This window comes from Vulpes vulpes, chromosome 5 (assembly GCF_048418805.1).
Source record: "Vulpes vulpes isolate BD-2025 chromosome 5, VulVul3, whole genome shotgun sequence".
Classification (NCBI taxonomy): domain Eukaryota; kingdom Metazoa; phylum Chordata; class Mammalia; order Carnivora; family Canidae; genus Vulpes; species Vulpes vulpes.
This window is the reverse complement of record NC_132784.1, coordinates 62,812,884-62,825,427: the sequence shown is the minus strand read 5'-3', so window position 1 is coordinate 62,825,427 and position 12,544 is coordinate 62,812,884. Positions and strand designations below refer to the sequence as shown.

Here is a 12,544-nt window from a genome sequence, read left to right as displayed (position 1 = left end):
CTCCCCTCCATAGGAAGCCTAAACTAACCTAATAGCAAATCCATGCATCCTTGCCTATGTCACTGGAAATATAGTTAGATGCCAGTTCAATCTAAGAGCCAATTGCTTCTAGCTCTTATTACTCAGAAATGTAATGCCAGTGTACTCTTAAAGCCAGGAAACAAATATCAAGCTCTCCCCTACAGTATCCTTGACGTTTCACTCACTCAAATTAAGGTTAAGAAGGCCTCCATACTGGGAAGCAAAAGAAAAAGAATCACACAATGCTGAACCTCTGTAAAGATATTCCTAACTTTCAATATCTAGCCCTATCATTTTCAGCACTTTATACCATCCAGTTGAGTGATGAGCTCAGATCTCATATTACTTTTTTCTGCATGGGTGGCATTATAACTTCACTAGAATATGTATGTATTTACCATCTCTTTTCTCACAGCCTCAGTAGAAATTATAACCATAAAGATCATATTTTAACATGATATTCCATACTAATTTTATGCTAATTTAAAATTGTTGCATTAAAAATAAAAGTTCAGTGAAACTTAATAAAGGGAACTCTCACTAAAGTGGACTCAGGCTGCTAGAAGGGAAGGCTGGAAGGGGGACCTGTACCACTCAGTGTCAATTACAGATCCCCTAACAGAAGAATCTCAACAGGAAAGAATCACCGGTTACAGGCCCCAACAGGGAAAGATGTACATGGCATCTTCTATAAGAAATTGACCACCTCTGCAACTCAGCCAATGAGAAACTATCATCACCCTGAATTCTTGCTTCTCTTCAATGGACTTCGTTCTAAACAGCCTCTCTCAACTTCCTCTTCTTTCTCCAGAAAATAACATTCTTCTCCTTTATTTGTTGGATTTCCCTATAGTTTTGCCAGAGCTTGCTTATCCCAGATTGCAATCCTCTGCTATTCTTGAGCAAACCCATTCTTGCTGGTAAAATAACTGCCGGTTTTATTTTTAAGTTTTATAAAACAGGATGAACGTCTTTCTTGAATACTGACCATAAACCACTTGGGCCGGTGTTGTCATCAACTCTAAGACTTGTCTTAGAAATCCTACAGCATTTGGGAGCAATATTTTTCTGCTCCAATTTCTCTTTGGAGTTTTTGCCCTCACATCTTGATATGCTGCTCTTTTGACAACAAATAATATGGGTCATCAAATAAGCCAGATATTGTTCATGTACCCATCCCTGGTTCCCAGGATGACATTATTTCCAAACAGAATTCCTAATGCTGGTTCCTTTAATACTGAATTATTACTCTAGAGCTTGTTTCTCTTTACACTGTACACTCCCAAAAAGTCCAGTCCTTTTACCACCATATGATACCTGTCCCTAGTCAAAAATTGCTCCTACACACTTGATTCTTTTTTTTTTTTTTAAGATTTTATCCATTAAGCGGGGGCAGGGCAAGCTGGCAGAAGAGTAGGGTCCTCAACTCACCTGGTCCCACCAACTTACCTAGATAACTTCCAAATCATCCTGAACACCTACGAATTCGACCTGAGATTTAAAGAGAGAACAGCTGGAACGCTACAGAGAGAAGGGTTTTGGCTTCTTGCAAGGTAGGAAGGCGGAAAAGAATCAAATAAAAAAGAAACAGCTGGGGGAGGGGCACCGCGAGGAGCCAGGCTAAAGCCGAGAGCCTCCGGGACAGGAAAGCCCAGCCCCAGAGAAGCGGGAACTTTATTTTTTTTTTCTTTTAATTTTATTTATTTATTCATGATAGTCACAGAGAGAGAGAGAGAGAGAGAGGCAGAGACACAGGCAGAGGGAGAAGCAGGCTCCACGCACCGGGAGCCCGACGCGGGACTCGATCCCGGGTCCCCAGGATCGCGCCCCGGGCCAAAGGCAGGCGCCAAACCGCTGCGCCACTCAGGGATCCCCGAGAAGCGGGAACTTTAAAACTCTGCATCGGACCTTCCTGGACAGGAAAGTGCTTAGCAGGGAATCGGGCAGAACGGCAGGAGGGGCAGGGGAGCCTCCAGTCTCCCCGAGTCACTAATGGAGGAGGTGCCCCGGGGTGAGCGCACCGCAAGCCGTGGGCCGAGCGCGGTAAAGGGCTGGAGCGGGCCCAGCGAGGCCTCTGGGAGCAGCTCAGGGCGGAGGGGGCTGCGCCCTGCTGCCTTCGGGAGCCTTGCGCCCGGGAGCGTGATTCCAGCAGCGCAGGCCCCGGATCCCAGGGCTCGAGCAGACACAGCCCAGGATCCTGTGCTCACCCCCGGGGCAGGTGGAGGCCGGGACAACACAGGGCAGCGAGGACCCCCGAGCCGTGCAGATCAGCACCCCGCCCCCGGAGCACCCAGGCCAGTGCGGAATTGGGAGACTGCGGCAGTCACTGCGGAAGCTGACTCCGGAGCTGGAAGGCCGGCTGCCGCCAGTGTGCTTGTTCCTCCTGGTGTCACCCTGTGCCTGGGATGGAGCGGGGCCGCCAGGGAACAGGGGCCTCACGGGGTAAGCAGCTCCCACTGAGCCCGGCACCGGGCAGAGGGGCGGGGGCGCAGGGCAGCTCCCCCAGGTGCACACACCTGAGAACCAGCACAGCAGGCCCCTCCCCCAGAAGACCAGCTGGAAGGACAGGGGAAGAGCAAGTTCTTGAGCAAGCAACACTGGAAAGCTCCAGGGGAAGTCGAGGGATTTATAGTATATAGAACTAGAAGGTACCTCTCCCCCCCCCCTTTTTTTTTTCCTTTTTTTCAGTACAGCTTGTTTTATATTAGACTAAAAATTTCCAATATTTTTTCTTTTTTCCCACCTCAACTACAATATTTTGTTACCTCTTCATTTTTAAATTTCTTCATCTTTGACTTTCATATTTCTACAATTACATGTCTTAGATATATTTCCCACTTCTGGATTCCCTTCAACATACTCAATTTAATTTTGGGAGATATATGAGATTTTTTGTTTTGTTTTGTATTTTTTGTTTTCTCTGCCTCATTTTGTTTTTACAAGGGTGGAAGTTAATATTTCTAAAACATGACGAGCATGCACCCAGAACCAAGTGGTATACTGTGCTGGTTCATTCCGTGAGATTATATTCTCTTTTCATTCCCATTCTGCCCCCCTCTTTTATCTCATTTATGTTTTGGTGATCAATGTTGGGGCTTTCTACAAGTATTGCTGGTTTACATAAATTTGGGACTGAGCACCTTCTAACATACAGAACTTAATACATTCAGAGCCAAGAGGATCACCCTGTAGGACCCATCAGAATCATCTAGGGTGAAATTTACTTAGGTCGTGGTTGATATTCTTGATTTAGCCTGCTCATACAGCCACTCTGCACTGAGAAAAATGACTAGAAGGAAGAACTCACCACAAAAGAGAATCAGAAACAGTACTCTCTGCCACAGAGTTACAGAATATGGATTACAATTCGATGTCAGAAAGCCAATTCAGAAGCACAATCATAAAGCTACTGGTGGCTCTGGAAAAAAAGCATAAAGGATTCAAGAGACTTCATGACTGCAGAATTTAGATCTAATCAGGCCAAAATTAAAAATTAACTTCACAAAAAAAATTAACATCATAAGATGCAATTGAAACTGGAGGTCCTAACGATGAGGATTAATAAGTTGGAAGAAAGAGTGAGAAACATAGAAGACAAGTTGATGGCAAGGAAGGAAGCTGAGGAAAAAAGAGAAAAACAATTAAAAGACCATAAGGAAAGGTTAAGGGAAATAAATGATAGCCTCAGAAGGAAGAATCTACGTATAATTGGGGTTCCAGAAAACGCCGAGAGGAACAGAGGGCCAGGAAGCATATTTGAACAAATCATAGCTAAGAATTTCCCTAATTTGGGGAGGGAAACAAGCATTCAGATCCAGGAGATAGAGTGGTCCCTCCAAAAAATCAATAAAACCCGTTCAACACCTTGACATTTAATAGTGAAACTTGCAAATTCCAAAGATAAAGAGAAAATCCTTAAAGCAGTGAGAGACAAAAGATTCTTAACTTATATGGGGAGAAATATTAGACTAACAGCAAACCTCTCCAAGAGACCTGGCAGGCCAGAAAGGGCTGGCAGGATATATTCAGAATCCTAAATGAGAAGAACATGCAGCCAAGAATACTTTATCAAGCAAGGCTCTCATTCAGAATAGAAGGAGAGATAAAGAGCTTCCAAGATAGGCAGACACTGAAAGAATATGTGACCACCAAACCAGCTCTGCAAGAAATATTAAGGGGGACCCTGTAAAAGAAAGACAAAGCCCAAAGAAATAGTCCACAAAAACAGGGACTGAATATGTATTACAATAACACTAAATTAATATATTTCAATAGTTACTCTGAACATGAATGGGCAGGGATTCGGACTGGTTAAAAAAGCAAGATCCATCTATTTGCTGTCTACAAGAGACTCATTTTAGACCTAAGGACACCTCCAGCCTGAAAATGAAAGAGTGGAGAACCATTTACCATTCAAATCGTCCTCAAAAGAAAGCTGGGGTAGCCATCCTCATATCAGAAAAATTAAAGTTTATCCCAAAGACTGTAGTAAGAGATGAAGAGGGACACTATATCATACTTAAGGGTCTATCCAACAAGAAGACCTAACAATCATGAATATTTATGCCACTAATGTGGGAGCTGTCAAGTATATCAATCAATAACCAATATATCAATTAATAACCAAAGTAAAGATATACTTAGAGGACAGCCTGGGTGGCTCAGTGGTTTAGTGCTGCCTTCACCCCTGGGGCCTGATCCTGGAGACCCAGGATCGAGTCTCACATCAGGCTCCCTGCATGGAGCCTGCTTCTCCCTCTACCTGTGTCTCTGCCTCTCTCTCTCTCTCTCTCTCTCTCTAATAAATAAATAAAGAATCTTTTTTTAAAAAGATATACTTAGATAATAATACACTAATAGTAGGAGACTTCAACATGGCACTTTCTGCAAATGACAGATATTCTAAGCACATCACCAAAGAAACAAGGGTCTTTAATGATACACTGGACCAGATAGATTGCACAGATATATACAGAACTTTCCATCTGAACGCAACTGAATACACATTCTTCTCAAGTGCACATGGAACTTTCTCCAGAATAGACCACATACTGGGTCACAAATCAGGTCTCAATTGATACCAGAAGATTGGGATTGTCCCCTGCATATTTTCAGACCACAATGCTTTGAAACTAGAACTCAATCACAAGAAGGAATTTGGAAGAAACTCAAACATGTGAAGGTTAAAGAGTATCCTGCTAAAAGATGAATGGGTCAACCAGGAAATTGGAGAAGAATTAAAAAAGATTCATGGAAACTAATGAAAATGAAGATACAACCATTCAAAATCTTTGGGATACAGCAAAAGCAGTCCTAAGAGGGAAATACATCACAGGACAGGCATCCCTCAAAAAATTGGAAAAAAACTCAAATACACAAGCTAACCTTGTACCTAAAGGAACTGGAGAAAGAACAGCAAATAAAACCTACAACAAGCAGAAGACGAGAAATAATAAAGATTTGAGCAGAACTCAATGAAATAGAGACCAGAAGAACTGTAGAACAGATCAACAAAACCAGGAGTTGGTTTTTTGAAAGCATTAATAAGATAGATAAACCATTAGCCAGCCTTATTAAAAAGAAAAAAGACTCAAATTAATAAAATCATTAATGAAAGAGGAGAGACCACAACCAATACCAAGGAAATACAAACGATTTTAAAAACGTATTATGGGGGGGTAGCATTTAAGGGAGGAAATTTGAGAGAATCTATGCTTAACCAGAGGATCCTCTTCACACCCCCCTCCCCAATTGAGCAGAATGTGAAGAAATGGAGAAGTTGTTGGTAAGGTGAGAGTAGTCTGCTCCAGTTGGGCCACTGTGATGCTTTAGGATGACAGCAACAAGTGATGGCTGCTGGCAGGAACGGGCCCCCCAGGGTTTCAGTGCATCCAGATATACCACAACACCACAGCCAATTCTTTCCAGGTTGTGGGCAGGAAGGTGCAGCCAGACCAGCAGGTGGTCATCAACTGTGCCATTGTCTGGGGTATCAAGTACAACCAGGCCACCCCCACCTTCCATAGGTGGTGCAACACCCGCCAGGTCTGGGGCCTCAACTTTGGGAGCAAGGAGGATGCTGCACAGTCCGCAGCAGCCATAACCAGTGCCCTTAAGACTTTGGAAGAAGGGGGGCCTCCACCACCCCCGCCACCTGTGGCACCTTCCACCTGGTCTGTCCAGAACGGTCTTGCCTCAGAGGAGATGGAGCAGCAGAAAAGGCAGCAGCCAGCCCGCCAGAGCACCTGGAGCGCCAAGTCTCCAATGCAGGAGGGTCTCCTGCTCACCCAGCTGGGGGATCACGCCCCCCTCCAGGACCTCCTGCTCCTCCGGGTCCACCCCCACCCCTTGGTATGTCCCTCTCAGGAGGCTCCGTGGCAGGGCACAGAGCAGGGGCAGGCCCACCGCCTGCGTCCCCTCTCCCCACAGCACAAGGCCCCAGGGGTGGGGGAACAGGGGCCCCCCGGCCTTGCAGCAGCCATTGCGGAAGCCAAACTCAGGAAAGTCAGCAAGCAAGAGGAGGCCTCAGGGGGGCCCTCAGCCCCTAAAGCAGAGAGCGCTCGAAGCCCGGGCGGGGGGCCAATGGAAGAGATGAACGCCATGCTGGCCTGGAGAAGAAAAGCCACACAAGTTGGGAAGAAACCCCCGAGGATGAATTTGCCAGTGAGGAGCCAGAGGCCAGAGGCCAGAGTCCCAGTCCCAGCCCAGAGTAAATCTGTGCGGAGACGCTGGGAGAAGAACAGCACAACCTTGCCAAGGATGAAGTCCTCTTCTTCCTGACCACTTCTGAGGCCCACCCCTCCACTCCCAGCTCCAGTGACGAGTGGAGAGAGTGAAACAGGAGCTTCTGGAAGAAGTGAGGAAGGAACTGAAAAAAGTAAAAAAAAGAGATCATTGAAGCGTTTGTCCAGGAGCTGAGGAAGCCGGGTTCCCCTTGACCACAGGGCCTCAAAAGATCCTGTCTCCTTTCTGCACACCCCACTGTCACCCCCTTTCTCTGCCTCAACTCGACTTGGAATTGGCTAAATACCACACAGGAATGCATCTCCCCCACTCACCATCCTACTTGGAAAATCAAGGGGGTGTGGCTTCCTTGGTTTCCCCCCAGGGTCACACCTATACTGGCTGCTGATTGGCTGGGGAGAACCCCATCCTTTGCTCCCTTTGGTCCTTCCCCTTTGCCATCCCCTTGGGGCTGGTTCCTCTGTTGGTGATGTACCAAGTGACCCCACAGTAAGGGGGAGGGAAGGAGGGAATTTCACATTCCCTTGTTCTAGATTCACTTTAATGTTTAATGCCTTCAATTTTTTTTTAAGGAAAAAATGTATATATTTAGTTTGGGGGGAGAAGGGAAATTTTGCTTCTCTTTCGTTTTGATAAAATTGGGGTATGGAAAGTTTTTATTTATTTATTTTTCTCAGACATAGACTTTATTTTTATTTTTTTATAATAAATTTATTTTTTATTGGTGTTCACTTTGCCAACATACAGAATAACACCCAGTGCTCATCCCATCAAGTGCCCCCCTCAGTGCCCGTCACCCAATCACCCCCACCCCCGCCCTCCTCCCCTTCCACCACCCCTAGTTCGTTTCCCAGAGTTTGGAGTCTTTATGTTCTGTCTCCCTTTCTGATATTTCCCACACACTTCTTCTCCCTTCCCTTATATTCCCTTTCACTATTATTTATATTCCCCAAATGAATGAGACCATATAATGTGAAGTAAGTCAATCGGAGAAGGACAAACAGTATGGGAAGTTTTTAAATGCTGCACCCAGGGCTTGTCCCCTTTGGGGCAGCTATGTAAGGGGATATCCCACCAGGCTGGGGGCATCTCCCCCACCCCACCCCCATCCCAGGGAGCTCCCTTCTCTTTGGCTCCTTCCCCTTTTCTATGAGGAATTAAGATGCTATAACTTTTAGGTACCTCAGTTTTTTGGTTTTTAATTTGGGTAGGTTTTGGAGTCCACCTGGGGAAAATAAGATGAGGGAGAAAGGAAAGAGGGCGGAAACCTCCCCTCTCCCATCTTCACCTTTAGCTTCTTGAAAATGGGCCCCTATGGAATAAATATGCCAGTTTTTTATTTAAAAAAAAAATATTATAAGCAGCTATACGCCAATACATTAAGCAATCTAGAAGAAATGGACACACTTCTGGAAAACTACAAATTACCAAGACTGGAACAGGAAGAAATAGAAAACCTTAACAGGCTTATAACCAGCAAGAAAATTGAAGCAGTCATCAAAAACCTCCCAAGACACAAAAGTCCAGGGCCAGATGCCTTCCCAGGGGAATTCTATCAAACATTTAAACAACCTATTCTACTAAAGCTGTTCCAAAGGATGGAAAGGGACGAAATACTTCCAAACTCATTTTATGAGGCCAGCATCACCTTAATTCCAAAACCAGACAAAGACTCCACCAAAAAGGAGAATTATAGACCAATATCACTGATGAACACAGATGCAAAAATTATCAAGAAGATACTAGCCAATAGGATACAACAGTACATTAAGAAGATTATTCACCATGACCAAGTAGGATTTATCCCTGGGATGTAAGGGTGGTTCAACACTGGTAAAATAATCAATGTGATAGATCACATCAACAAGAGAAAAAACAAGAACCATATGATCCTCTCAATAGATGAAGAGAAAGCATTTGACAAAATACATGCATCCATTCCTGATCAAAACTCTTCAGAGTGTAGGAATAGAGGGAACATTCCTCAGCATCATAAAAGCCATCTATGAAAAGCCCACAGCAAATATTATTCTTAAAGGGGAAAAACTGAGAGCCTTTCCCCTAAAGGCATTCAAATTGGCAAAGAAGAAGTCAAACTCTCCCTCTTCACAGATGACATGATACCGTACATAGAAAACCCAAGACTCCACCCCCAGGTTGTTGGAACTCATCCAGCAATTTGGCGGTGTGGCAGGATACAAAATCTATGCCCAGAAATCAGCAGCATTTCTATACACTAACAATGAGACTGAAGAAAGAGAAATTAAGGAGTCAGTCCCATTACAATTACACCCAAAAGCATAAGATACCCAGGAATAAACCAAAGAGGTAAAGGATATATATCCTGAAAACTACAGAACACTTTTTTTTTTAACAGAACACTTCTGAAGGAAATTGAGGAAGACATAAAGAGATGGAAAAATACTCCATGCTCATGGATTGGAACAATTAATATTGTGAAAATGTCAATGGTACCCAGGCAATTTACACATTCAGTGCAATCCCTATCAAAATACCATGGACTTTCTTCAGAGAGTTGGAACAAGTCATCTTAAGATTTATGTGGAATCAGAAAAGACCCCAAATAGCCAGAGGAATATTGAAAAAGAAAACCAGAGCCGGGGGCATCACAATGCCAGATTTCAAGTTGTACTACAAAGCTATGATCATAAAGACAGTGTGGTACTGGCACAAAAACAGACACATAGATCAATGCAACAGAAGAGAGAACCCAGAAATGGCCCCTCAACTCTATGGTCAACTAATATTTGACAAAGCAGGAAAGACTATCCACTGGAAAAAAGGACTGTCCCTTCAATAAATGGTGCTGGGAAAATTGGACAGCCATGTGCAGAAGAATGAAACTGGAGCATACACAAAGATACACTCAAAATGGATGAAAGATCTAAATGTGAGACAAGAATCCGTCAAAATCCTAGAGGAGAATACAGGCAACAACCTTTTTTAACTTGGCCACAACAACTGCTTGCAACATCTATGAAGGCAAAGGAAACAAAAGCAAATTGAACTATTGGGACTTAATCAATATAAAAGCTTCTGCACAGCAAAATAAACAGTCAACAAAACTAAAAGACAACCTACAGAATGGGAGAAGATATTTGCAAATGACATAAACAGAAATTTCACCAAAGAAGACATACACATGGCCAACAAGCACATGAGAAAATGCTCCGCATCACTTGCCATCAGGGAAGTACAAATCAAAACCACAATGAGATCCCACCTCACACCAGTGAGAATGGGGAAAATTAACAAGACAGGAAACAACAAATGTTGTAGAGGATGTGGAGAAAGGGGAACCCTCTTGCACTGTTGGTGGGAATGTGAACTGGTACAACCACTTTGGAAAACTGTGTGGAGGTTCCTCAAAGATTTAAAAATAGAGCTACCTTATGACCCAGCAATTGCACTACTGGAGACTTACCCCAAAGATAGAGATGCAGTAAAGTGCAAGGACACCTACACCCCAATGTTTATAGCAACAATGTACACAATAGCCAAACTGTGGAAAGAGTCTTGGTGTCCATAGAAAGATGAATGAATAAAGAGGATATGTATATATGTATACACACACACACACAATGGAATATTACCCATTAGAAATGACGAATATCCACCATTTGCTTTGATGTGGATGGAACTGGAGGGTATTATGTTGAGTGAAGTAACTCAATCAGAGTAGGACAAACATTTTATGGTTTCACTTATACAGAGAATGTAAAAAAATAGTGAAAGGGATTAAAGGGGAAAGGAGGGAAAATGAGTGAGAAAAGTCAGAGTGACAAAACATGAGACTCTTAACTCTGGGAAATGAGCAAAGGGTAGTGGAAGGGAAGGTGGGGGGGGGACAGGGTGACTGGGTGATGGGCACTGAATGGGGCGCATGACAGGATGAGCACTGGGTGTTATACTATATGTTGGCAAATCGAACTCCAATAAAAAATATACAAAAAAAAAAAAAAAAAAAAACAAAGATTTTATCCATTTACTCATGAGAGACACACAGAGAGAGGCAGAGACACAGACACAGGGAGAAGCAGGCTCCTCTCAGGGAGCCTGATGTAGGAATCGATCCCTGGACTGGGATCACACGCTGAGCTGAAGGCAGATGCTCAACCACTGAGCCACCCAGGCGCCTCTTCGCACTTGATTCTAAACAGCTTAAGGCGTAGATCATAATCTCTTCACTTATTATCACTTCACTTATTATAGTTTTATGTCCTACAGAAAGTATGCAAAAAGTATTAGACAGAATACGTATTTCCTGATACCCTCTACCCACTCTTTCACTGGCATTACTCAAATTCACAAAGAGATTGGTTTAGATCTTTTCATTCATTGTTGAAACCAAAAGTTATTTCTACAGCACTTTCCCAGCTTATTAGCCATTCCATAAGCTCTAGCATGTTGCAGTTTGTTTATTGTGTTTCACACTTGCAAACCTTTTCAATACGGTCTTTTCACAGTTATTTGGAGATTGACAAATTTGTTCAGCCAAAATGTTCTGGCCCTCTCTTCAGAAATACAGACCCTCCACCACATTTCAGCAGTGTTGGAAATTAGTGCTACCTCTGTGGCTGTGGATCTCGCCAGTTCTGCCATCCACCAGATGGAACTCATGCCCACCATGATAGGGTACATGAACTAATCGATCATCTGTCTCGTTTCAAAACAGAATTTTTCTTTTTTTCCTTCAAGTTTTTATTTTAAATTCTAGTTAGTTAACGTATAGTGTAGTATTGCTTTCCAGGAGTAGAATTTACCGATTCATCACTTACCACTTACATACAACACCCAGTGCTTATCACAAGTGCACTCCTTACCACCCATCACCCAACCAGCCCATCTCCCAACCACCTCTCCACCAGCCCTCAGTTTGTTCTCTATCACTAAGAGTCTCTAATGGTTTGTTTCCCTCTCTTTTTTTTTTCCCTTTCCCCTATGTTTATCTGTTTTATTTCTTAGATTCCACATATGAGTGAAATTATATGGTACTGTTTTTCTCCAATTGGCTTCTTTTGCTTAGCATAATACACTCTAGCTCCATGCATGTCACTGCCAATGGCAAGATTTCATTATTTTTGATGGCTAATACTCCATTGTGTATATATAATATGCATTATATATAAATAAATATTTATAAATATATATTTTTCCATTGATCAGTCAATAAATAGTATTTCCTAAACTAATTGACAATTATCGTAGGGATAAAATAGAATGCTTAGGTATTGGAAGAATGAATTACAACAGAAATTAAGACAGCAACTGACAGTGAACACTGTACCAAGTCCTTTAAGGCCACCATCTCATTTAACCTTGAAAACCACTCTACATTACTTATGAGATGAATATCCCTATTTTAGTAACAATGAAACCAAGGTTTGGAGCAGTTACCTCCATGATACTATTGAACAGTTTAGGAAACAATAGAGGTGAAACTTAGGGCTTGATGTCAAAGCCCAAGTGTTTAACAGCTCTGCTGTATTGACCCCCCATAAGGAAATGGTAAATAAGAACTTACATGGACAGATTTTTACAATATTTTCTTTGTATCATTATCTTCACCCTGAGATTAACAGCTTCATAAAGCAGTGTAATGTTCAATGGGTGTGGGGCAACTCTGGCTCCCCTCTTGGTGATCCTAACCGTGTATTCTCCCCACTTGCCCTGGATCATCTATGGAGTCTTCCTCCATCCTCTCTGGTCTTGTCATCCTCTTTCCTGAAACCAGAAATCAGCCTCTTCCAGAATGTAG

The 12,544-nt window shown here is 43.1% G+C and overlaps 1 pseudogene; it reads left to right on the top strand.

Annotated features, from left to right (window-relative positions):
* The first annotated feature begins 2,013 nt into the window (after positions 1 to 2,013).
* On the top strand, positions 2,014 to 6,959 carry LOC112924042 (vasodilator-stimulated phosphoprotein pseudogene; annotated as a pseudogene).
* The last annotated feature ends 5,585 nt before the right edge of the window (positions 6,960 to 12,544 follow it).